Source organism: Odocoileus virginianus, chromosome 27, assembly GCF_023699985.2.
Source record: "Odocoileus virginianus isolate 20LAN1187 ecotype Illinois chromosome 27, Ovbor_1.2, whole genome shotgun sequence".
NCBI classification, from domain to species: Eukaryota; Metazoa; Chordata; class Mammalia; order Artiodactyla; family Cervidae; genus Odocoileus; species Odocoileus virginianus.
This window is the reverse complement of record NC_069700.1, coordinates 27,494,183-27,517,764: the sequence shown is the minus strand read 5'-3', so window position 1 is coordinate 27,517,764 and position 23,582 is coordinate 27,494,183. Positions and strand designations below refer to the sequence as shown.

Below are 23,582 nucleotides of genomic sequence, written 5' to 3'. Positions count from 1 at the left end.
GAATCGGCCTGCCACTGCACACAACACAGGTTCAATCCCTGGTCCAGAAAGATTCACATGTCCTGGGGCAACTAAGCCCGTAGGCCACATCGACTGAGCCCACGCTCTGGAATCTGTCAGCTGCAACTACTGAAGCCCAAACTCTCTGGAGCCCATGCTCCTCAACACAAGAAGCCATCACAGTGAGAAGCTTGCACACCACAACCAGAAAAAGCCCGCACTCAGCAACAAAGACCCAGCACGGCCAAAAATTTTAAAAATGACACAACCATAATAAAAACCAATTGACAATATTTCCAAAATTGATAGTACATTTACCCTTTGACCTGACACTTCCACTCCTGGAGATTCTGTTTCCCTCCACAATGACAACATGATATAGAGGCTAATTCATCATTGCATCATTGTCCACATAGAAAAAGATCGGAAGCAACCACATGCCAATCAATAAGGAATAGATTAAATAAACTACGCTATGTTCACACATGAGAACACAATACGACTAAGGTCCCAACACTTCTTTTGCAACACCATTAAAATTCAGCGGTCTGTGCTTGCTTCAGCAGCACATATGCTAAAATTGGAATGATACAGAGAAGATTAGCATGGCCCCTGTGCAAGGATGACATGCAAATTCGTGAAGCATTCCATATTAAAAAAGAATAAAATAAAATTCAGCGGTCCAACATCACATGGGTTAGACATACATTTAAATTTCCACACATTCTGATTTTGGAAATAGTTGCACCTATTGCAAAATCAACTTGGTTTTTCCAGTAATCATGTATGGATGTGAGAGCTGGACTATAAAGAAAGCTGAGCGCCAAAGAATTGATGCTTTTTAACTGTGCCGTTGGAGAACACTCTTGAGAGTCCCTTGGACTACAAGGAGATCAAACCAGTCAATCCTCAAGGAAATCAGTCCTGACTATTCATTGGAAGGACTGATGCTGAAGCTGAAACTCCAATACTTTGGCCACCCAATGCAAAGAACTAACTCATTGGAAAAGACCCTGATTCTAGGAAAGACTGAAGGCTGGAGGAGAAGAGGATGACAGAGGATGAGATGGTTGAATGGCATCACCGATTTGATGGACATAAGTTTGAGCAAATTCCGGGAGTTGGTGATGGACAGGGAAGCCTGGCGTGCTGCAGTCCATGGGGTTGCATAGAGTCAGACATGACTGAGCGACTGAACTGAACTGATCTTTCAACTTTCACTTTCTCTAGTAACGATATATGGGTCGCCTTCACACATATCAAGGGTAGTCCCTTCTGGTCCCCTCAAAGAAGTCTAATAACTGCCTTATATATATATTCTATATAGCTCATACCCCAGGAATTCTGAATTCATGTGCTATGAAAATTAAACGAGAAAGCACGTGTGAAAGTATTCCTTGGCAGTTAGTAGGCTCATGGCAAGTAGATGTTGTGAGTTAGAAACACCTTCAGTCTCTACAGATGGGTGGCATCTAAGGTTAGTTTTTTTTAAATGCAAATTAAACTCTCAAATGCAGTTGTTTCCAAAGGCATATATATTTGTCTATATATCTATATAGATAACTGGCCTGCCAGATTGTGAGTCTGTGTTTCCATTTCTCAGGTGAGACTGTGTAAGTGCTAAGAAGCCAGCAGTGACTTATACTCTATACTCTGAGTCCTACCCTACCAGAGGGTCTTATGCTCCATATGGCTTCTTTCTATACACATGATGATGTTCATAGCTGGCCTTGGTATATGGGAGTGAACCTCCAGGCACCTTGGTGAAAATGAAGTTGTTCCCCACCCTTCTCCCATGTTACATATCACAGTTAGGCTCACTCAGCTCCATTCCAGCTCCCTTGAACTATGCTTCACTAAATACTTCAGACTAAAAAAAGACAGACTGGGGCTTCCCTGGTGGCCCAACAGTTAAGAATCCATCTTGCAATGCAAGAGACTGCAAGGGATAAGGGTTTGATACCTGGTCAGGGAACTGAGATCCCTCATGGCACAGGGCAACTAAGCCCACATGTGCCACAGCTACTGAACCAACATGCCCCAGTGAAAGATCCCACATGACATAACAAATATCCCAAGTGCTGCAACTAAGACCCAATGCAGTCAAATAAATGTCTTTTGTTTTTTCAAAATTCTTCAACAATAAAAAAAAAAGACTACGTATTTCCTAGACTCCTTGACAGCAAGTGTTCCGAGTCCATCAAGGAAACACATCTGGGGATTTGGAAGGCAGAAATAAGGTGCAGGCCAAGCTTCTGATGTTTTCTGTTATTTCTGCTGGCACACATGCAAATAGAGGTGGGTTGAGTTCTCCTGAGACATCAGTGGCAAGAGTCCCAGGGTCTGTTTCTCAGCTCTGTGGTATCAGGAGTGACGTGGTCCTACTATTTCCTGATCCTCCAGCTTACTAGTATTGACAGAAGTCAGAGCTCCCTTTGTGGGCCACTTCTACCATCCTGTTCTAGGCATCATTCTTGGAAGCTCAACCTAGGTTTTTCTGACAATCCTTCAAACAATTTTGTAAGCACATAATTCCCTTATTTAAAGGGTTGTTGAAATCAGCCAAAGTGGTTTCTGCTCTTTGTAAATAGACCCCGATTGAGAGACCCTATAAATACCAGCTTTCTCTCACTACCCCATATTCCCTCAAGGCTGTGGGTGGAAAATGTATTCCATTTATTCGAGCCTCTGAATCCTATAAGCTTACCAAACATGGGAATATATAACCCATTGTAGGATATTCTCAATCAATTATAGGTCAGAATAATAAATATAGAAAGTTTCTCCAGGTGAAAGATTTTGGATTTGTAGAGAAAAAGAAAGAAAGAGAGAGAAAGGAAGGAAGAAGGAGGGAGTGAGGGACAGGGAAGGAAGAAAGGAAGAGGAAAGAATACAAGTATACAGAGATTCCCCTCATGGTCCAATGGTTAAGACTGCACATCCAATGCAAGGGCACAGGTTTGATCCCTGGACAGGGAACAATATCCCACATGTCACAACTAGACCTGGTGCAGCCAAATAAATAAATAAATTTTTAAAAATACAGGTATCTAAGGCAGCTTTGGGGAGTTGATACTGAGCAGGGAGAACCAGATGCGGAACCAGAAAACAAATTTTGCCACTCTTACACTTTTACCCCACAGCTTCCCCTGATGATGTTTGGTTTTGGGCAGAGCTGACCATTAGGAAAACCAAATAACTGAGAAAGTGGCTGAGGAATCAACCATCTCAACTGGCCTACTTGCCTGGGTCTGTATTCGTGATGCAAATTTTCCAAAATGCTCTGTTTAGCAAATAAAGAGCTGGCTGTGGTATCTAAAGAAAAATCCCTGATACTATGTTTGTACCCATCCCAAATACTCTTTCAGGAGGAGTTTTTTTTTTTTTTTTTTTAATTTAAAAGTAAAATGTAGTTATTTTTATTTAAGGCAGTTCCCCATCTTGAACACATTTACATTTTTCTTCCCCCATTTACAGCCTATTTCCTGAAAAATGTTGAGAAGATTTAAGTGTCTAATATTTTCCAAAGCCATCTCATGATTCATCAGTTTATTGTTTGTTAAAATATCAGCCTCAAGAAACTGGCTTAAATGGGAATGTTCATCTGGATTTTCTCTCCTGATTTACTCCATGGATGACATGAGAATGAATTAAAAGATTAAAAAGTCAACATTGTGCTGAGGCCCCTGAATAACAAGGAGGTCCTGTAAGAATCAAGTGAGGCTACAACAGGCAGCCCTCGTTCTATAATCTAGAATCATATATTAATAGAATTTGTAATTGGGAGGGGCTGAGACCTGTCACCTTATTTCACAGAGGAAGAAGCCAGGCCCTAGAGAAAGAAAATGACTAACTCAAGATCACACCCTCAGCCAGTGGCATAGGTGGGACTAGAGTTCATATCTCCTGAGAGTCACCCTCCAGTGCTCGCTGTCTTCCTTATTTTCAATTATATCCTTTTCGATCGCTCTTCTCTTTCCTGCTCGGCAGCTGTTTCTACTTTAGTAGGAGTCAGACACATTTCTGAGTCCCTACTTATGAGAAGTAAGAGATCATTTAAATAGCTGAGAATTTCCTTCTCATCTAGAGGTCCATAGAAGTCAGGACCCCTGGTCCCATGGTGCAGAGAGAAGGTTAAGAAGATGAAATTGACTTGCCAGAGGCCACACAACTAAGGCTCAAATTGAGGCCTCCTAACAACCAAGCCAAAGTGCTTCCCAGCCCATTATAATAGGTGGCCTGGTACATTCCATGCGCTTTTAAGATGTAGATAGCAAGCAGAATTTGGTCCAATAAAAGGTCATTCAGGGTCTTCCCTAGTGGTCCAGTGGTTAAGACTTTCCCTCCAAGTTGGGGGGTGGGACGGGATGCAGGTTCTATCTCCAGTTGGGGAACTAATATCCCACGTACCTTAGAGCAAAAACAACAACAACAAAAACCCAAAACATAAAACAGAAGCAATATTGTAACAAATTCAAAAAAGACTAAAAATGGTCCAAATCAATAAATCTTTTTTAAAAAATGTCATTCAACTAAGAAAGTACAAAAAGGACCTCATTAAAAGGATCTGTCCTCTATAAGGCAAGACAATGGCAGTTATCTTTCCAAAATGAACATTAGAAAGCAGTTCCTGTGTAATTTTCCAATCATTTAACTTCAAGATTTCTATCTATAGAGCACATGTGGGTTTGCATGTCCTTTTATGATGGCCTGAATCAAGGCTGACTTACAGGAAAGCTGCTAAAGGTCAGTGATCATGAGCTATTACCTTTATTCACGTATAATTGTTTAATAATAAAAGTAATATAAGCACATTACAGAGCTTTGGAAAATTCAGGAAAGAAAAATATATACCCATAATTCTACCATTCCTCATGTTATTGTTATTTTGCATATTTCCTTTCTTTTTCCTAAAAGTGTTTTTACATAGTTTTAAGTGGCCTTCCTCTCATTTCCGTAGCATACTTATAATTTTGAGTCCTGCTTTCCCCTCTGGCATTAGATCATAAATATTTTTCTTGCAATACATTGTCTTCATAAGCATGTTTAATGGCTGCAATACATTCTCCCTCATAAGAATCTCATAAAGTGTCTGTTATCCTTTGCAAGGTCCATGAACATTATTCCAGGGAATTCCTCAGTATGTGGAATGTTATTCCACATTCAAAGTTGGCAAGTGCATTTGTTTGAATTTCAAAAAGTAGCTCAATTAGTTATTTAAAACATTTCTCCTAGACTTCCCTGGTGGTCCAGTGGCTAAGACTCCACGCTCCCAGTGCAGGAGGCCTGGGTTCGATCCCTGCCTGGGGAACTAGATCCCACATGTCACAACTAAAGATCCTATGGTGCACCAACTGAGACCTGGTGCAATCAAATAAATAAATAAAAGAGTAAAATAATAATAATGCTAAAACATTTCTCCTTTAAAGACCAGCATGAGAGAACTCTGGGCATGTTTTGAGTGAGTCACACAGACAGAATCTGACGAAGTCAAGAACTGGTCCCTCAATTCTTACCCAGGTTGATACAACACCATGGGCATTAACACTTAAGAAATCTATTACACAATTATAATCTTTATTCCTTATTGCATTCTTTAGTCTACACTCATAATGATTAAAGACTGACTAAAGAAAGAATAAGGAATTGTTATTAAAATACAGGTAAGTGAATGAAAGCATTAAAATGATAATTCTATACCAATACTTATATAACATGGACAAACCTTAAAATCATCACACTAGATGTAGAAGACCAGGCACAGAAGGCCATATATTATATGCTTTCATATATCTGAGATGTCCAGAATAGACAATTCCATAGAGACAGAGAGATTATTGGTTGCCAGGGACTGGGAGGTGGAGCAATGGGGAATGACTGCTTAATAGTTATGGGGTTTCCTCTTGGAGTGATAAAAATATGGGGTTTCCTTTTGGGGTGATAAAAATGTCCTGGAATTAGATAGTAGAGATGGTTACACAACACTGTGAATTTGAATGTGCTATATGACGTTAATGGTAAATTTTATGTTCTGTATATTTTACCACAATAAAAGATTATAATTCTGAAAATTTTCCTTGAGATACTCTTTATCAGATATGTAAGTTGGTTTTATTTTATAATAATATGAATTCAAACTTCCAAACATGTCTTATACTTTCAAATCTGTTTTAAAAGTGGGGAAAAGCAATCTAGCAATTCATATATACTAGATTTCTAATTTATATTCACTCAAAACTTTGATATAGTTTCACATATTTTGTATCTAGTATTACTGCTAAAAATGAAGAAAGTTTATTATCTTAGGGATTTTTTTTTTTTAATTTGAATGAGGCTTGAAACTTCTAGTCTAATTCTGAGAATATAAAGAAATACTATGTCGTTAAAAAAACAACAACAGGAAATTAACATGATACGGTATTAGTAACTAAAGTACAGATTTTGTTCAAATTTTCACAAAATTTTATGCTAGTGTCCATTATTTGTTTTCACACCTTATTCAAGATTCTATATTGTATTTAGTTGCATTGAGCAGCTTCAATTACCTGTAACAGATTCTAGTAAATTCTCGTTTCATTTTTATTCTGTTACATATATTTCTGATTTTCCTTGTATGGCTTCTTAGATATACCTATCATTTAAAAATGGACATTTAATTACAAAATACACATTTGATATTAATTTCTCATTTTGATATTAACTTCTCATTTAAATGCTTTGGACTTTGCAATCACCCTCTGTTTTTTTTTCAATCTTCCAACTTCACTGAGGCTTTCAGTGGCTAAGTCAAAGATCTCTCTTGGTAAATGTCACACTGCACTTGAAAATACATGGATTACTTTCAATTATCTTTTGATATTGTCTTCTAACATAATTCTGCAGTGATAAGAGAATAGTCTCTGTATGATTTCAATACCTTTAAACCATGAAATTTTTGTACCTTGTTTTATGTCCCTGGGTATGTTCCAATGTCTACTAGTTTGTAGGCTATGGGAACTTGAACAGAGTTTGTATCCTACTGTTGTGTGAAAATTGTATAAATCTTAACTATGTAGAATTGGTTCATGATGCCTTTCAGGTCTACTACATCCTACTTTTTGTATATTCATTCTATTAATTTTTGAGAATTTGGTATTGAAATTTCAACTAAAAATCTTCATTTATCTATTTAAAAAATAACTGCAATATATAGTGGAACTATATGTAATTTTGTTCTGTATTTTCCAAGTCTCTTGCAAATGTGATCATACTTTCATAATTATCATACTTTTCATAATTTAAAAATTTTTTTAAAGAAAGAGTAAAAAAAAAGAATTTCCCACTATCATTATGGTTCCTTAGGCCATGTCAATAAGCACACAAAAAATAAAGCAGATTTATGCACATCATGTAAATCAAAAGTAGAGAGAAGCAATCCACTTACTGGAATACTAATCAGCCACACCAAAATCACATTCCCAAATATATTTGTAGAGAAGTATCTGTTAATTGCAGTCTGAAATCTGTCTCATCTCTTCACTTGGAAATACAATTTGAAAATTATAAAAATAAAACATTGATATTTTAAGTTAAAATATAAGAATTCTAAGCATTAGGCAATGAAAACAATTTTCGCCCATTTTAATGGCAGAGAATGTAGTTTCTTTCAATCTATATTAAAAATAAATTTTGTCCCTAAACTAAGCACAATAAATATTCTATTTAAAAGGCATATCACAGATGATTTTCTCATGCATTTTAAAGTATTTTTCATGTATTAACAAGAAGTTAAATTTTGTCTTAGTAACATGGATATTAATGAAGTTTGCAGTGAATCAGTCTTTATCAAACAGCTGTAATACTATTTTGTTAAAAGTAAAATATTTTACAAAGCATTTAAAATATGTATCAATGATTTAAAACATAATATTTTTAAGTTTTTAAAATAATGCCTGGTACTTATTAGGCATCATATATGATTGTTAAATAAAAATAATGAAATGATTTTTAAAATACTATGAATTTTATGAGACTATTATGTGTTGATAAGGGAGACTTGCAAAGTAAAAAAAAAATCTATATATTTACATATATCATATATATGCAGGGAAAGGCAGATTTATATACTGATTCCCCCATTGTTAGCTATTTGGGTTACTGCCCATGTCTTTTTTCAAAAAAATTGAAATATAATTGATATACAATATTATATTAATCTCAGGAGACAACATAGTGATTCAATATACACTATAAAAAGATCACCACAGTAAGTCTAGTAACATCTGTCACCATACAGAGTTATTAACAATATTAGTAACTATATCCCCTATGCTGTACTTATTTATTTTATAGCTGGAAGTTTGTACCTCTCAAGCCCCTTCCCCTGTTTCACCTGTTTCCCAACATCTCCCTCTGTGTAGCTTTTATAAGGATTACTATGCCAAACAGTTTTCAAGCATAAAGATAGCTCTGTAGGTGGCTGTTCTTTTGAGGTATATTAAGAGAATTAGGCTTATTGGTCCAAACGTTAGAATAACATATATTACTTTTGATATGTGTCATTATTGCTAATCTTATCTATGTGGAACTTAGCATAAGGAAAATATAATGTCTCGATTCATACAACCTGTTGTATCAACCTTATCATTTTGATCTTCATAACGACTCTATACAGTAGGAGGTATTAAAATTCTGTTTTCTAGATGAGCAAACTGAGACTTGAAGAGCTGATTCATTATGACTTGATATGTAGCTAGGAGGGACCTGTGAGTTTCAACTTCAGGGACACCAAGCAGAAAGACTGTGTGATAAATTTCTTTTTCTTGGTAAGGGGGCCAACTTACTGTCAAATTGGATGTAGGCCCCACCTTAATCCAGCATGGCTTCATCTTTTCTTGACTACATCTGTAAGGACCCTATTTCCAAATATGGTCATACTGACAGGTTCTAGGTGAACATGAATTTGGGGAGACACTTCTCAACCCAGTACACTTGGGTAGGAAGACGCTGATAGTCTGCCTCTCCTACTTCCTACAGGTGTGTGCTCCTAATCAGTGAAGGGAGATCCTTGGGCCCAAGAGGCAAGTCAGCACCCTGGGAGACTGCCCATGCCCAAAAGGCCAGATAATGGACCCATCCTCATCTCCCTCCCCATCAGTGGCTGGAAGCAAGTTTCAGTAAGCAGTTCCTCCCATAGTCAGAATAATAGAGACTCTCAGAGGAAAAGATGTGTACAGAGCCAAGAATTACTAGTGCTTCATAAAAGAGAAGCATAAAGAGCAACACACGACACATATCTAAGAAACAGTCACCAGAACTCACAGAAGGTGATTTTAAGGAAGATATAATTGAAATCTTCACCGAGATAATAGAGATAATTGAATCCACAAGACAAAAAGGAAGTTATGAAAAAGAACCAAGTAGAGCTCTTGGAAAATAAAAATATTCAGAAGAAGGGGAAATAGCAGAATGAGCTGGAAATAGCTGAGAGATTCTCCCAGGATGCGGCACAAAACAGAATGTATGAAGAAATGTTTAGAAACATGGAGAAGAGAGCCAGAGTCTCCCAGCCTGTTTATACATATTCCAGAAGAAAATAAAAGACATAAATGATAAAGGGGAGGAAAAATTCATGAATCTTCAGGTTGGGAATAGAGTCAGATGAATGAGAGATGACTACACATCAATAAATAGAGAAATAGCTAGGTAAGTAAATAATTTTTTTTTTTAAAGAAGAAAGGACTATGCCTAGTGTATATGAGTGAAATTTTAGAACAATGGGCAATAAAAGACAATTTCTTAAAATCATCCAAAGATTTTACAAAACATTTCTATGAAGACTGACATCAGAATTCTCAATGAAAACATGTTGGACACAAGAAAACAGAAGAAATATATCTCCAAATTTTTGAGATAAAAATGATTACAAATTTAGAATTCTACGTACTCAGCTATTATTCAAGTGTGAGTGTAAAATAAATATATTTGTAGATATTCAAGGATGCAGAACATTTGCCAGCCACAAAGAATTAATAGAGAATGTACATAGAAAAAAGGAAAAATAGTAATCCTCGAAATATCTTATTAAAGAAATCAGTGAAACTTGTAAAATCCATATGTTAGGGTAACCACTAAAAGAAACAGCAGACACAAGTTCCAATTTTAAAGGATAAAATAGGACAAGGAAAATTCAATCTTACAAATGACGAAACAACAAAAATCCAGGTGAGTAGAAAAGGCAAAATATGTTGGGAATTCAGATGTATCAATATTACTTGGAATGTGAATAGACTTAGTTCATGGACGAAAAGAGAATCTTATACTGGATCTTTAAAAATCTAGCTATTACAAGACACACATCGAGTTAGGAACTTTGGGAAGGTCATATATATACTGCTAAATTTAAAATGGATAACCAACAAAGACCTACGGTATAGCACATGGAACTCTGCTCAGTGTTATGTGCAAGCCTGGATGGGAGGGCGGTTTGGCGGAGAATGGATACATGTGTATGAATGACTGAGTCTTTTTGCTGTTCACATGAAACTACCACAACATTGTTAATTGGCTATACCCCAATACAAAATGTTTTTGGTGCTTAAAAAAATTAAAATGAAAATATAAATACATAAAATCTATTATATCAAAAAGAAATAAATAAAAGTCATCTAGGGGATTCCTGGTGGTCCAGTGATCAGGACTCCATGCTTTCACTGTTGAGAGTCCAGCCCAAGTTTGATCTCAACATTCAGAAAACTAAGATCATGGCATCCAGTCCCATCACTTCATGGTAAATAGATGGGGAAACAGTGGAAACAGTGGCTGATTTTATTTTGGGGGGCTCCAAAATCACTGCAGATGGTGATTGCAGTCATGAAATTCAAAGACGCTTACACCTTGGAAGGAAAGTTATGACCAACCTAGACAGCATATTAAAAAGCAGAGACATTACTTTGTCAACAATGAATGTAAGAGTTGGACTATGAAGAAAGCTGAGCACAGAAGAAATAATGCTTTTGAACTATGGTGTTGGAGAAGACTCTTGAGAGTCCCTTGGACTGCATGGAGATCCAACCAGTCCATCCTAAAGGAGATCAGTCCTGGGTGTTCATTGGAAGGACTGATGCTGAAGCTGAAACTCCAATACTTTGGCACCTCACGCAAAGAGTTGACTCATTGGAAAAGACGCTGATGCTGGGAAAGATTGAGGGCAGGAGGAGAAGGGGACGACAGAGGATGAGATGGTTGGATGGCATCACCGACTCAATGGACATGGGTTTGGGTGGACTCCGGGAGTTGGTGATGGACAGGGAGGCCTGGCGTGCTGCGGTTCATGGGGTCGCAAAGAGTCGGACACGACTGAGTGACTGAACCGAACCGAACTGAACTAGGGAACTAAGATCCCACAAACCACATGGGAAAAAAAATTATAAAGATCACCTAAAACAGTTGAAAATAAAGTGATGAAAAAAGATATTCAAATAAAAAATGAATAAAGAGAAACTATGTGTGACTATATTTAAAGAAAACAAAATTGAAGGAAGATCTGGAAAATGGATCCACCTAGTAGCAGTGAGCACCCCAATGTCTAAAGAGTGGTCTCTAAACATCATTTTCCACTAAAAGGAATTAGAATTCACTTGAGAAAAGGCTGATTTCAGGCCTGGGGCAGGAAAGGTATAAGATGAGTATGGAACAATTTGTCATATGAGAGACAACAAAGCCAAAGGCCACGGAGACTATCAAAACCACTTAGGAGTCCTCATACAGTTTAATAACAAAAACAAGCCAGTCAAAAAACAGGCAGAAGACATAAAGAGATGTTTCTCTGAAGAAGATATACATATGATCAACATCCACATGAAAAGATGCTCAACATCACTAATTACTAGGTTCATCAAAACATCTAAAAATAGAGTTGCCATAAGATCCAGCAATCCCACTCCTGGGCATATATCCAAACAAAGCTACAATTCAAAAAGATATATGCACCTCTATTTTCATCACAGCTCTAGTCACAATAGCCAAGACATGGAAACACCGTAAATGTCATCAACATATGAATGGACAAAGAAGACATGGTATATATATACAATGGAATCCTACTCAGCCATAGAAAAGAATGAAATAATGCCATTTGTAGCAACATGAAGGGACCTAGAGATTATAAGTGAAGTAGGTCAGAAAGACAAATACCATATGATATTGCTTTTATGTGGAATCTAAAATATGACACAAATGAACTTATCTACAAAACAGACTCACAGACATAGATAACAAACTTGAGGTTGCCAAGGGGGAAGGAGGGTGGAGGAGGGATAGACTGGGAGTTTGGGAGTAGCAGATGCAAACTACTATATTTAGAATGGATAGGGACTTCTCTGGTGGTCCAGTGGCTGGGACTCTGTGCTCCAAATGCAGGGGGCCCAGGTACAATCCCTGGTCAGGGAGCTAGGCTGCACATGCCACAACTAAGACCAAGCACAACCAAATAAATAAGATATGCATAAATATACATAAAAATATACATATTTTTTAAATGGGTAGACAACAAGATCTTACTGTATAGCACAGGGAACTATAGTCAATATCTTATGATAAATCACAATGGAAAAGAATATGAAAAAGAATGTATATATATGTATCTGCTGCTGCTGCTAAGTCACTTCAGTCGTGCCTGACTTTGTGCGACCCCATAGACGGCAGCCCACCAGGCTCCCCTGTCTCTGGGATTCTCCAGGCAAGAACACTGGAGTGGGTTACCATTTCCTTCTCCAATGCATGAAAGTGAAAAGTGAAAGTGAAGGCATTCAGTCATGCCTGATTCTTAGCGACCCCATGGACTGCAGCCCACCAGACTCTCCCGTCCACGGGATTCTCCAAGCAAGAGTACTGGAGTGGGATGCCATCGCCTTCTCTATATATATGTATAACTGAATCATTTTGCTATATAGCAGAAATTAACACAACCTTTTAAATCCACTATACTCAAAATAAATAAATTTTTTAAAAAACCACTTAGGAGTCAACTTAAAGAGGCTCCTGTTGGCAAAAGATGTGACAGTTTTGCATTAATAAAAAAAGTAATAATTGTACTGGATTAAAACACTTCAAGTTTATGATATGGAATAATTTTTATAAATCAGTATTGGCTGCTTTCTATAAGGAACATAGTAAACAACACCAGAGAAATATAATCAGCAAAATCCAGACTGTAGGAAATTCTACAGAACAAGTGATCCAGTTCCTTCAACAAATAAATTCCAAAGAAAAGAAAGATGTGTGTGGTATAGTGGATGGGGGAGATCTATAGATTAGAAGAGACCTAAAAGACACATCACCCAATTGCATGTATAGCCCTTAACTGAATCTTGATACAAAGATTGTCAAAATATTGATGAGACACGAAAGGAAATTTGAGCACTGACGGGATGTTTTATGATATATTGTGGTAGGTTTTAAAAAGTTTTTATATTTCAGAGATATGTGCTGAAATATTTATAAACTGTAATGTCAGGGATTTGTTTCAAGATGATAATGGCTGTGTATTGATCATTTGGGGCTATGAGTTAATAAATAGGTGTTTATTATATTATTTTCTGCATTTTTTAAGTTTCACGGTTTTTTCCTTGCCCATTGCCACAGAGCTAGCAGGGACCTTAGTTTCCCCACCAGGAATCCAAGCAGTGCCCCACCAGGAGTCCAACCAGTGCCCCCTGCAATGAAAGCATAGGGTCCTAATCACTGGACTGCTGAATTCCCATAGTGTCTTTTTTTTCCTCCACTGGCATACAATTGCTTTACAATGTTGTGTTATTTTCTGCTGTAAAATATTGTGAATCAGCCATATATATACAGATATCCCCTCCTTCATGAGGCTCCCTCCTACCATCCCCTTTACTGTCTTCTTTTTAAGTTTTATAAACTTTGTAAGGGAATTCTGTGGAGGTCCAGGGGTTAGGACTCCACACTTGCACTGCTTGGGTTTAATCCCTGGTTAGGGAACTAAGATCCCTCAAGCCAGTCGGCAAAGCCAGGATAGAAAAAAAGATGCTAAGCCTAAGAAGTTTAATGGATAAGTACTAGGAAACTTTCCAAAAAGAGATAAATTTCTATGTTATATACATTCTTCTTGGCTTCCCTGGTGGCTCAGATGGTAAAGAATCCACCTGCAATGCGGGAGACCTGGGTTTGATCCCTAGGTTGGGAAGATCCCTTGGAGGAGAGCATGGCATGGCAGCCCACTCCAGTATTCTTGCCTGGAGAATCCCCATGGACAGAGGAGCCTGGTGGGCTACAGTCCATGGGGTCGCAAAGAGTCGGACACAACTGAGCGACTAAGCACAGAGCAATACATTATTCTACTGTTGGAAAAATATCTAATTCATTTTGTGCATTCAGCAAAGCACTGAGGCCAAAATTCAGCAAGATTCACCTCACTTGGAACAGAGATGCGAAAATTCTATTTAAATTTCAGTAAGGCAAATACAACACTGTATCAAGGAAAGATATTATGACAAAGAGGTTAATTGCAGAAGTCCAAGGATCTAATTTTAACTTAGAAAGTTATGTAAGTCACTACATTTACAGATTAGGCATCTGATTATATCAACAAATGCTAAAAAATAATTGGCAAAATTTAAATCTATTATTGATTTTAAAAAAAAAAACCCACAAACTTCTAAGCAGCTAGCTCTAGAAGAGAAATTTCTTATCTTAATAAAAGGACTTACCAAAACCTACAGTCATTATAATATTTAGGGGTAATTTTAGAGGTAATCCTATTAAATCTGGAATAAGACAAAGATGGCTGCTTTCATGCTCTATACAACATTACACTGGGATAGCTAGTCAGTAAAATAAAATAAGAAAAATGAATGAGAAACCTATAAATGAGGATGTTTTCATCTACTAATAAGAGAAAATCTAATTTGAAATAGCTTATACAATAAATAAATTTTATTATCTCACATAATAAGAAATCCTGAGGTAGGAAGTCTCCAGAGTTGGCTAATTCAGTGGTTTGCTGACCTCATTAAGTATCCAGGTTCTTTCAATTTTCTAACTCTACCATCCCCTGGAGGTCAGATTTGTAAATCTCCCAAGCTTGCCTCTCCCCAGTCAACAAGATGGCTCCTGTATTACCAAGCATCCTTTGTAAATCTGGCACGTGTGAGGGATATCTATTCCTGTTTGTTTCTTTTCAAGAGTGGGAACATTTCCCTGAAGCTCTCCAGGATATTTTGTCACATCATTGGCCAGAACTAGGTTATATACCCATTCCAGAACTATGTAATAGAACTCCCAGTCTGTTATAAGGGACATTTAGCAGGAGAAAGAAAAAGACCACTGAGACTTTGGTGTGATTGTAACTACCACATAACCAAGACTATCCTGATTTTTTATAACATTTATTTATTCAGCAGCCCTGGGTCTTAATTGTGGCATGTAGGATCTTTGATCTTCATTGTGGAATGCAGAATGTTTAGCTGCAGATTGTGGGATGTTTAGTTGAGGCATGTGAAATCTAGTTCCCTAACCAGGGATTGAACCTGGGCCTCCTGCTCTGGGAGCAAGGAATCTTAGCCACTGTACCACCAGGGAAGTCCCAAGTTTATCCCAACTTGATTAACAAAACCTCAAGTTAATCAACATCTTTACCCTCCTCTTTCAACAGTAAAGTCACTCTCTTTCTTGATACGCTACTCCCACTCCCTTCTCTCTGTAGTCAAGCACTTTTATAAATTTCTTTTAAATACTTCCAATATTTTTCTATGCAGGTACAAATTCTTGCATAAAAGACAGAAAATTATATATTACTATTCTGCACCTTCCTTTTGTTGCTTAAAATAGATCTTGAAACTCTTTCCATATCAGTACATAAAAGGTTCCTAATTCTTTTACAGCTATACAGTAAATCCCTGTGAAGCAGCCACTATTACTTTCTGCATTTTACAGATGAGATGTTAGGAAATTGCCCATGGTCACACAGCTATTAGAGTAGCAGAGCTGGGATTTCAACCCAAGCAGTCTAGTTTGAGAGCACATGCTATTCATCACTAAAAATCAGAAGCAAAAGGACACTATTCAATAAGAACACACAGATTTTTCAAGTCAAATTTCTAGAAACAAAAAATAGTCACTCTTTCATTCATTCACCAATTATTTATTGAGCTCATAGTACATGCTGGACATGGTTCAAGGCTCTGGGATCATGGCAGTTAACAAAATAGATTTTTTTTAAAAGCCTAGTCTAATAAACTTTACATTTTAATAATGAAGATAGATAATAAATATAACGGGCTTCTCTGGTGGCTCAGAGAGTGAAGAGTTTGTGTTTGCATTGTGGGAGACCTGGGTTCAATCACTGGGTCAGGAAGATCTCCTGGAGAAGGGAATGCCTGGAGAATTCCATGGACAAATATATAGCATATGAGATAGGGGGTAAGTAAAAAGGGTTAAGGAAAAAAATAACGTAGGGAAAGGGGTATGGAATGTCAAGAGAGAGGGGTTAAAGTTTTAGATAAATTACCTGAGAAAGCTTCACTGAGAAAGTGATGTTTATTCAAGATCTGAAGAAGTAAGAAAGCAAATCACAGAGATGTGTGGGGAAGAACTTTCCAGGCAGAGGAAACAGCCAGAGCAAAGGTCCTGATTGGGAACCACGCCTGGTATTTTTAAATTACAGCAAGGAACAGGGTGTGTGGGGGAGTGGAGTGAGAAAGAGAGAGCAGCAGTGGGAGATGAGTCTCGGAGGTAACAGGGAGCTGGATCAGGCAGGAATCCTTGCAAATCACAGTGAGGACTTTGCTTTCACTGTGAGTGATAAGTGAACAGTTCCTCTGGTGGGTTCTGAGCAGAAGGAGACAAGGATTTGACTAACACTTTAATGGGGTCACTCTGCCACATTGAGAATTGGCTGAAAGCCTACCAGTCATGAGGCTGCTGCAATAATCCAGGCAAAAAGTATTGGTGACTTGGACCGGGGACAGCAGTGAGGATTATAAGAAGTGGTCCAATTCTGGGTTCATTTTTAGGTAAACTGCATAGAATTTGCAGACAAAAAGAGGACATAAAGATGACTCCAAGGATTTTACCCTGAATATTTGTAACAACAGTTATCATTAACTGAGATAAGAGAGAACTTTGGGGTTTGGGGATGAAGATCAGGAGTTCAGTTTTTTTTCATGCCTCATATGATCTTTAATAAGTATAAACTATAATACATTGGTTGCTATATTTCAGATTAACTTGTTTTGGAATTTTTTTCTTCCTTAATACATATAGACAGCTTTCTATAAAGAATCAATATGCTGATTTGGGTGTCAGCATGATGGATTAGAATCTGCAGAACCAATGGTCTTAACACATGTACTTGAGAACATCGAGCTTTTTATTTAATATATATCATATTTCCATGCCATCATTTATGCAGTTCCCTTGTTCTCTGTATCAAAAGTGTAATGCTGTAAAATGTTCTTAATTCCCTGTTGATGGGTAGTTTCCAATTTAATTTGAATTAAAATAATGCATATTTTTGTTGCTAAACAAATAAGGCCATCTTCCCCAACAATTCCTAATCCCTAGAACCTGTAAATATGTCAGGATGAGTTGATTATCCTACTAAAGGGTGTGCTGATGCTAAGAAGGACCTCTAGAATCGTCCCCCATTGAGACAAGAGGGCTGGCTCTTTGTATCCCTGCATCGACCAATCCCAGTCATTGGATGCAAGCTTCCCTTCCCTAAAGGCTTGGTTGGTAAAGAATCTGCCTGCAATGCAGGAGACCTGAATTTGATCCCTGGGTCAGGAAGATCCCTTGGAGAAGGAAAAGGCAACCGCCTCCAGTATTCTTGCCTGGGAAATCCCATGGACAGAGGAGACAGGCAGGCTACATGGGGTCCTGAGAGTTGGACACAACTTAGCAACTAAACCCACCCTTAGGAAGGGGTGTAACCCTGTGAGCAAAGCAGCACTATTCAGCTGCGAGTACTTCCTGGAGAAGGCTGATACATAAGCATTGTCTTCTGGAAGTACCCCCAGCTTCTAGCATCTAGGGGATTTGATCCCTCAGTCCTGAGGAGGGTACAGGACAGTGTTGAACATAATGTGTCTTCCTAACTGAAGTAGTAAACTGTCTCGAACAGAATAAATAATGCAGATCTACACCTAAACATATCATCACACCTGCAGAACAATACAGACAAAGAGATAAATCTGGCCAAATTAGAAAGACAGACTGTCTATAAAAGAACAACAATTACGGAGAACAGACTTCTCATCAAATAACAAATGCCAGAAGAGAATGAAACAATATCTTCAATATATTAAGGGAAAGTAATTTTAAACCTGGAATTCTATATTCAGCAAAATCATGTTTCTACACTGAGCATAGAATAAAATAAAAACATTTTCAGACAAACAAAAGACTCAGAGTTCACATCTCACTAACTCTTCAGGGAAAGAATTCCTGAAGCACATTCTTCAGTAAGATGGCTGTGGAAGGAGTGTGATGCAAGAAGCAGTGGGGAGCAAATGGGTAATCTAAACCTAATAAACATCAACTATTCAAAATTACTTATTGGTGTGGGGATGCTTAAAAACAAGATGGAATACATTTTAGCTCACAGTATTATGGAATGTGGGAAACAGAGAAAGGAATTAAATCATTATAAGACCTTGTATTTTTCTTCAGGAGGATAACAGTACCAATTAGCTTTGTACTTTATTATGTCAAGAATGCATATTAAAATTCTGAATATAACTCTTAAATAAACAAAATAGAATACATAACTTTCAAATTTGTAGAAATAAAAAAGGGGAGCATTAAAAAAAAACCTCTTTTAATATAATAAAAAGCAATAAAAGGAAAAAGAAAAAGCATCATAAAAGAGAAACACAAAAAAAGGAACTAGAGGGGCTTCCTTGAGGGTCCAGTGGTTAAGAATCTTCCTCGTAGCAATTCAGGGGACACCAGTTCAATCCCTGGTCTGGGAAGATCCCACATATTGTGGGACAACGAAGTGCACGTGCCACAACTACTGAGCCCACACTCTAGAGCCCGAGAGCCACGACTGCTGAGCCCGCGGGCTACAACTACTAAAGCCTGAGAACTCTAGGGCCCATGCTTCACAAGAGAAGACACTGCGATGAGAAGCCCGAGCGCCACAACTAGAGAAAGGCTTCATGCAGCATGAAGACCCAGCACAGCCAAAAATAAAAGCAAATGAATGAAAATAAATAAATAATGTAATAAGTACTTGTTTAAAAAATGTAAATAGAAATAAATCCAAATAGATTACTAATGTCTATAAACAATTAAACCCAGTTGCTAAAGGACAAACATTCTCAGACTAGGAGATAAAGCCCAATTGTGACATTCTTTTTAAAGAGACAAACCTGATACATAATGATATAAGAAGGCTCAAAGGAGAGAGCTGGAAGTACAAACACCAGGCAAATATTTGTGGAAGGAAAGCTGGTGTGGCAATCGAAGACAAAAATAGATATTAAGGCAAAAGCATGACTAAAAATTAAGTAGACCTCAGCTTTTGGCCAAGATGGAGTAACAGGAAGTGGATCTACCCTCTTTTGCTCGAAACAACTAAAAAACTGGACAGAATACTAGAAACAAAGGTTTTTCAGGCTTTGGACATCACACAGCACCCTGATCCCTGAGAGGTGAAACACATTAACTGACTCTATGCTTGCTCCAGTTAAGTGCTGGAGAGTTTCTAGGCCAGAGCTAGGCAGGGAGAACCTGAGCAGACCCACATGGTCTCTAAGTAGAAGAGAGAAATCTAAGAGTCTGAGAAAGTCAAAGCTGTCGGAATTTTCAGGCACAGAGTGGGAGGAGAAACTGCTCACAGAGAAAGTCCATATCAGAGATGTGCCCAGGATCCCCATTGAGTCTTCAGCTGAGTGTTCATCAGCCTGTGAGTGTGATACACCCACCCATGGCCAGAGAACGAATGACCCAAAAGGAGCAGAGATAGCAATCCAGGGAGAAGACACAGGGCTGAGAAGAACTGGACTCCCATCAGACAGAGTGGAAAACCTTGTCATTCATACAGCCTTGAGTGACCAGAAGGGTACTGCCTCAGTAGTGGGGAAATAGCCTCAGACTAAAGTCTAGTTGGGTCCTGCCTAACAAAGCTTAAAAATAAAAAAGCCTTAAGAGGATCAAACTCATTCCAAATAATTTGACTGTGTCTCAGAACAAAGCTCAGGAATATTTACAGGCATACAAAGCATCCAGCATTTAACAAGATAAAATACACAATGTCTGGCAACCAATCAAAACTTACCAGGCATGTGAAGAAGCAGGAAACACTGACCCACAATGAGGAGAAAAATAATCTATCAATAGAAACACATCCAGAAACAGCACAGATGACAGAATTAAAAGATAAGAGCATTAAATTTATTGTAACTATATTTTATAAACTCAAGAAGGTAAAGATTGAGTATGTTAAGTGGAGACGTAGACGACAGAAAGGAGACCCAAGTTGAACCTCTGGAGATGAAAATGAAAATTTTACTGAGTGGTGTGAAGATTAGACACTGCAGGAGATAAAAGAAACAATTCATCAGGAAGGTGGGCTTCCCAGGTGGCTCAGCAGTGAACAATTCGCCTGCCAACAATGCAGGAGACACATGTTCGATCCCTGGGCTGGGAAGATCCCTGGAGAAGGAAATGGCAAGCCACTCCAGGATTCTTGCCTGGAGAACCTCAGGGACAGAGAAGACTGGTAGGTTACAGTACACAGGGTCACAAAAGAGTTGGACACGACTTAGCGACAAAAAAACAACAATATCATCAGAAAGTTATAAAAATCCTGAACTGGGGCAACAAAGGATCCTCAGAGTATAAGCAAAAATGAACAGTTCTAAAGGAGAATTTGATAACTTCATGACCGCAGATTTTAACAATGCTTTGTCAAAAATAATAGATAAAATAATAATATATTAATAGTATTAAATACTAATATTAAAATAATACATTAAACATACACATAAATTAAAATATATATTCAAAGTAAATACAGATTGGCATTGCAGGTCTTATATATTCATTCACTGAGACATTTCTCATCTACTATGAGCTCCGTGAGGACACAAACTGTGTTCTGATCAGGAATGAATCCTCAGACCCTGGCATGGGGCCTGGCATATTTTAGTTTATCAACAAGTTAATATTATATTTATAATAATTATAATTTTAAATGAAATACCTAAAATATTGTAAGGCTATAGAGGACATAAATGCACAATTAACAAGCTTAAATTAATGAGTATGTTTAAAACTGCACCTCAAAACAAATAGAGCATACAACATTTTTTTCAAAACATCTAAGACATCTATAAAAGTCAACCTTTCAGTAGCCATTAGAAAAATGTGCTATTATGCTGTTGCAGGATAATCTAACTGGAACTTATGCTTTCTGATTGTAAGTAATGAATTCAGATACTTTTGACAGTTCTTGTGAATAGAGTTATGAACATTGTTTTGTTTTCTGAGAAATTGAGGAGGGGACCATACTGCCCTCTTCCCTTTCTTCATGCTGACAAGCTACTATCACATCAAAAATTAGAACACAGCAGGTCCCCAGAGGTGACTTAACAAACCTCAATCAGAGAATTTAAGAATTCAGACCAAATCTTTGTATTGATCTTCACCTTATTGATAAGAGGAAGCTAAAAATATTAACTGTAATATTACATTATATTAACTGTATAATAAACTGACATTCAGCTCTCATCTCATGCTATTTTGATAAACTACCCCATCAGAAAGCCCATTCAAGTGCTGTTAGCTCTCTGAGTTGATTTAGCCTTATCTGATGACAGGCAAGAATCTAGTGCCCAAAGCAGGCAAAATAAGATAGATACCAGTCTTATAGGAGATTGCCTTTCTTGTTTTTTAGTAACACCTTTATTGAGCTGCAATCCACATATCATACAATTCACCCATTTAAAATGGGCTATTAAATGTTTTCAGTATATTCACAAAGGTTGAAATCATCAATCTGTTCAATTTTAGAATATTTGACCATTATATCAAAAAGAAGATCTGTACCCATTAACAGTCACTCTCCATTGCTTCCCAGTCTCATATAAACTATGTGGTTGTTGTGACTGACTTCTTTCACTTCATTTTCAAGGTTCATTCATGCTGTAGCATGTATCCATACTTCATGTATGTATCTTTTTATTCCTTTTTATGTACACAATTCCCTTGTATAAATTAGACCACATACTATTTATCCATTCATCAGCTGATGGATATTTGAGTTGTTTCCACTTTTCAGCAATCCTGAATAGTGCTGCTATGAAAATTCCTGTACAAGTTTTTATGGGAACATATGTTTTCATTTCTCTTGCATATATCCTTAGTAGTGGAGTTTCTGGGTCGAGTGCCAGGTCTATGATTAATATTTTGAGGAACTGCCAGGCTGCTTTCCAAAGCAACTGCACCATTTTATATTCCCATCAGCAGTGTATGAGGGTTCCAATTTCTCCACATCCCTGCCAGCACTTGTTATTATCTGTCTTTCTGATTGTAGTCATCCTAGTGGTTATAAAGTGCTTTCTCACTGTGGTTAGAATACTGCTTTAATGAGGCTTGTTTTTTCATGATTTTTTTCTAATGTGGACCACTTTTAAAGCCTTTATTGAGTTTGTTACAATATTGCTTTTGTTTTATGTTTTGGTTTTTTGGCCAAAAGGCATGTGGGATCTTAGCTCCTCCACCAGGGATTGAACTTGCACCCCCACCCGGCATTGGAAAGTGAAATCTTAACCACTGAACCCCCAGGCAAGTCCCTAATAAGGCTTGTTTTTTTTTTTTAATTGGGTGTTTTAAGTGAATGTTTTTCATCACTTTACTATAGTATACATTTTTATCAACACTTAAGTTCAGCTCAGTTCCATCATTCAATCGTGTCCGACTCTTTGTGATCCCATGGACTACAGCATGCCAGGCTTCCCTGTCCATCACCAACTCCCAGAGCCTGCTCAAATTCATGTCCATCAAGTCAGTGATGCCATCCAACCATCTCATCCTCTGTTGTCCCCTTCTCCTCCTGCCTTCAATTTTTCCCAGCATTGGGGTCTTTTCCAATAAGTCAGTTCTTCGCATCAGGTGGACAAAGTATTGGAGTTTCAGCTTCAGCATCAGTCCTTCCAATGAATATTTAGAACTTATTTCCTTTAGGATGGACTGGTTGGATCTCCTTGCAGTCCAAGAGACTCTCAAGAGTCTTCTCCAACACCACAGTTCAAAAGCATCAATTCTTCGGTGCTCAGCTTTCCTTACAGTCCAATGTTCACATCCGTACATGACTATTTGAAAAGCCATAGCTTTGACTAGACAGACCTTTGCTGGCAAAGTAATGTCTCTGCTTTTTAACATGCTGTCTAGGTTGGTCATAGCTTTTCTTTCAAGGAGCAAGTGTCTTTTAATTTCATGACAGCAGTCACCATCTGCAGTGATTTTGGAAACAAAGAAAATAAAGTCTGCCACTGTTTCCACTGTTTCCCTATCTATTTGCCATGAAGTGATGGGACTGGATGCCATGATCTTAGTTTTCTGAATGTTGAGTT

General features: G+C 37.6%; 1 non-coding gene across 1 annotated transcript; it reads left to right on the top strand.

Annotated features, from left to right (window-relative positions):
• Nucleotides 1-550: 550 nt before the first annotated feature.
• Nucleotides 551-657, top strand: LOC139031642 (U6 spliceosomal RNA). Its single transcript, XR_011484147.1, has one exon. It is a non-coding gene; the product is annotated as a U6 spliceosomal RNA (small nuclear RNA).
• The last annotated feature ends 22,925 nt before the right edge of the window (nucleotides 658-23,582 follow it).